Source organism: Octodon degus, unplaced genomic scaffold, assembly GCF_000260255.1.
Source record: "Octodon degus isolate 3935 unplaced genomic scaffold, OctDeg1.0 scaffold00448, whole genome shotgun sequence".
Lineage (NCBI taxonomy): Eukaryota > Metazoa > Chordata > Mammalia > Rodentia > Octodontidae > Octodon > Octodon degus.
Genome location: NW_004525024.1, coordinates 351,163 through 356,062, shown reverse-complemented (window position 1 = coordinate 356,062; position 4,900 = coordinate 351,163).

The window sequence follows — 4,900 nt, the reverse complement described above, 5'->3', positions numbered from 1 at the left end:
GAGTCTGTACCACATATATAAAATTTTCTAAAAGTCACTACAAATAAGCAAGTCCCACAATAATGCTGAAAATCACCTACATATTTTAAGAAATTTCTTTGATTTTTCTGGGCAGTTCAACCAATGAAAATAATATAAGTATTCCAAAATAGTTTCATTTGTATTCAGGATCTACAAGTGACTGTTTTTAAGTATTCTCATCCTATCACTGTAGGTATTTCTTGGAATTTTATATTATAACATGACAGATCATTCTTTACATTAATACATTTGTAAATAGGTTGTTGAAAATAAAACTAGTAATGCACAAGACAGTGGTTTACAGTGATGTTAGGAGCAAAGCAGGCAGGCAAATATTCAAGGAAGAGCAAGGACTGAAACTATGTTAATTGAAAGGAATAGAAATATTGAGGCTTGGAAAATAGGACTGTTGATTATGGGTTAGAAAATTATGGGTTAGAAAAATGGAAGTGTGGTTTACATAAATAGTTCATACTTTTGTTTAATCAGATAGTGATTCACTTTACTGATATCAAAGCATGTATGAAATTTATCAGATAGTAAAAGTCTACATAAATTGTGTTAATGTATTAGCTTCACAATAAATTTTATTTATTAATCTAAAAAGTTTTCACCAAATGCCTGCATTATGCCAGGAATAATGATTGAAGGAGGAGAAAATAATAAATGATACATGTTCATCTTCTCAAGTAGCCTGAGGCAAGTAAGAGAAACACATAGGAACAGGAAAAACTTTAATATGTATGTGATAAGTGCTCTGGTGGAGTAAGGCTCAGATAATAGAATGGATCATCAAAGATGAAATAACTGCCAAAAATGAGAGATAAAGTGAAATTTTAAATATTAGTAGAACATATCTGTGGGAAAAATAAGGACAAGAATAAAGCAAAGCAGTATTATCCAGCCAGAACAAAAATATGTAAAAACTTCTGCATCCAAAAGGGAAGTCAGGAGATTCTTGAGGCACTGAAGCTTGTAGTTCAAGATGAGTGTATTAGTTTTCCTTTGGTGACATTAGTAGCAGTTAGGAACTTGATGACATATTTCTTATAGGATTACAATCAAGATGGCATCAGGATTACATTCTTTTATGGATATTTTGTTGACAATTAGCCTTCAGACTTCAGTAATTTTCTTGGCATAAATCAGTTTTATGACACTCTACTTAAGCATAGTCCATTCCAAAGTAGACATTTCTTTGCTGGCTAGAAGACACCCAAGTTCCTTGACTCAACATCTCTTTTGGTGTCAAAGCCAAAAAGCCCTTCCCCCACTGTGTGTCTTTCACTTTCTCTTCTTACTTATCTCTGATTTCAGCAAAATTTTTCCTCTGCTTTGAAAGACTTCTGAAAGTAGATTATATCAGAGATAATGAATTATAAATTGAGTCCAGGAGGTGTCCAAGCTTGTTCTTGTCCCACCCTTGAGCCAAATTGAAATGTGGAAACTCCTTGGTCTTTTCTTGTCACATCTGGAAACCCTATGACTTACTTGTTTCTGCTCTAGAATTACTAAGCATGGCTTGTATTGTGGACACAATCTCTGTAATTATCTATAGCTTTATGGCTGGGTGGTGGATTGTCTCATTGACCTGTACCTTTATTTTCTCTAAAGTTCAGGCTGTCTTGTTATTGCAATATCTAAGACCAGACAAAGTATGCAGCAGTTGGCACACCTTTCTCAGGCCTGAAGCCAGGTGGGTAATGCTAGATGAATCCAGCAGTTGCTTTGATTTCTGAGCTTAGCCAGCCCCTCTCCATAAATGTCTCCCAACCAATCACTTTCTCTCACATAATAAGGCCCTCAACACCTACTCCCAGCTGGTGCAGTCATTCATACCCACTGTTTCCCTCAATTTCCTTATCTCTCTGTGGAAACTAATGGTGCTACCAGCAGTCACTGTGTGTCCATAGGTTTGAACTGCTCCTCTCATGCAGTGCATACCAGCTCAGGGAGAAGTCTCTACCAGCTACCTCCTTCTTTGTTGAATTTTCTCTCTTTGCTCTCTCCATCTGCTTTTGTTCTTGCTTCATATTCTTCCTGGGCCCAGGAGGCCCATATACCTCCTTCTTGTCTTCCTTCCATGGCTATAGTCCCACGTCTGGATCGCAACTTTCAGAGAGGCTTTGTCCTCTGCTTACCACTCCACCATTCTGGTGGTTCCATATCTTAGTTACTTTCTTCATTGCTGAGACAAAACACACAGCACCCAAAGTTAAGGAAGAAAGGTTTATTTAGCTGTTTGTAGAGGTTTCAGTCCATAGTCCACTGGCTCCAACGCAAAGTAGAATGGCAGAAGAAAATAACCATAGTACAAACTCTATAGGAAGACTGAATTCATAAATATAGTTTTGTGGGTGTTTTGAAATGGATGTAGAATATGAATATCTTTTCTATTATCTAAAGTACAAAAAGGCCCAACATTTATTTCTCATGTAGTCACTTTGATAATATCACAAAACACTTCCCTTTCGAAAAGCCTTTGCAAGGTTTTCCATAAAGTCATAATCTACTGTGCGCACAGTGAGATTTTTCTGTATCCTTAGCCCTATAATTGGCTTCTGAATGGGATAGTGTGTCTTATGTGGGAATTTCTTTTCTTAGAAGTCCACCTTATTTCAACTTGTGCTGCTATAATGAAACACTTGAAGCTTAGTACATTGTAAGGAAAGAGATTTATGTTGACTCATGATTTTAGGTGAAAAGTTCAAAAGCATGACACCAGCATATGCTTGGCCTCTGCTAAAGGCTTCATGAGTTAAACCCATGGCAGAAAAGTGGGTAAGGCAAGCAAGCACTTGTTACAGAGTAGTGGTAGCAAGCTTGCTTTGTAAAAGCCTACCATGGCAGTGATCAATCCAGCCCCACAGGAGCTAGAATTTCCTCCTATGAGTAGAGAATTACTTTCTTTTACTTGACTACACACTTTTCAGTGCTACTAAAATTAGTGATGAAGCTTCAATAGCATGGACCTCAAGGGAGTCCAATCACCTCCAAGCCATAATAAAAGTGCAGGTACCACAGATTTAACATCTTTGTTCACAAAATGATTCCTAATATGCAAACTAATTGGTGAATACACAATGAATAAATAAGAAAAATTAGATAAATCAGTCATTTGTGATCAAGATGTGAACAACCCAAGAGAACTTTTTTTTGCTGTGGTGGGAGAACTTGTGAGCAGATTTTCAGATACATGATATATTTTGTAGTGCAACTGAAGGCAAATTCTGTCATTCAGGCAGATGGATGACAGGGGTTTGCCAAATCTAAAGCTGCTTTCCTGGTCTAAAATAGGTCAGCCAACTCAATGATGATCACAGCAGCAGGTGTGAGAGACTAGAGCCTGTGATACATAAAAATGCAATCATAGTTTCATGGAATTGAATCTCTGTGCCAATTTGGCTGAGAAAAGGGATCAAAGTTAAGATTGAAAAGGAGAAAAAAATATAAAATGTTATTTTTCAAATTTTCTCTGTCTAGATTTCTTCATTTAAATGTTAGATCTTGGATCTAGAAGTCACTTTCTCCAGGCTAAACTTCTACTTAGGCCAAAGAAATCATTTTCTTCAATAAAAGCAGAAGCATGAGAGATAAAGTTTGTTTAAACTAAAACTAAGTTCTTTCTACTTAGTGCTGTGGACTCAGTTCCAGATGATCAAAATACTCAGTTTTTCAATTTAAGTACAAAGACAGAAATTAGCTCACATTCCCTGGTGAATAAAACATGAAATATTACTGAACCTGTATCATCATTCTTCTTTATGTAAAATACCTGGTGTATTTCTGATTGTTTCATAATGTCACAACCTCTCTCTCTCTTCTGCTTTCTTTCTTTCTCATTCATTTTTTAAAGCATAAAAACACAGAAAAGCAAGTGAGATAATACATCATCACCAATGTATTTAATAAAATTCAGCTTCAGATGATTTAGTGACTGGGATCAGCAGACAGTGACTATAGGACAACTTCTAGCATGTCATAAATGCACAGGAAAGATGCAAAGAATCAGCAAAAATGTGTGGAACTATTAAAACACTAACTATTAAAAATGAATGAGGTAGAACTTTCACTTTCAGAAAGTTAAGAATTTAAATCTTTGCACACTATCTGTAGTGGAAACATAGAAGATTCTGAATAGAAGAGAGATGAAGGCTGAACAAAGCCATGAGTGTTTATTCCTCTGGGCTTTCTTTTTGTGTAACTGATCCCAGATATGTGGTTAAAAAAGCTAATAACACAGAATTGATAACAGGCACAGTGAACAAAAACCATGAAAAACTGTTATTTTCTTTAGCCAAAGCCTGAAGATACAGCAGTAAACAAGAAAAAAGAAACAATGCAACAACAGCAACAAAAACAAAACTTTACCAAAATCCTACAGATAAAATTATGTCTCACCTCTAATCATTCCAGAAAGAGAACAAATGAGTGGTTTAGACTCCCAATTTGCAAGCATGAAGAGAGGGAATCTAAAGCCATTGTGGTAGTTTTCTCCCAAGAAAGCCAATCAAGGAGTTTGGAATTTCATCTCTGTTGAACACTAATGCATCTTTCTACCCTGAGCCTTGTAAATCACTACAATCCACACTGCCCTCTGTTAGAGTGATATCAAACAAAGCCAGCTAAAACCAAAGATTTCAGAAGACACAGTCTGACAAACCAGTAGGATCAAGGAAACATGATGTCAAGGATTCAATAAAAAGCATTTGTACTACAAGTTTATCTTACATTATTGAAAAGACAGTTTTATTATCTTTTCTTTGTGGAAAAATCATTTTGATACATATTTCCTATTCTGAGTAAGTGATTTAAAAATAATGATTTTTAATTATTATTAAAAAATCTTAACCATTAGGCAGAAAAGTATAAAAATGAG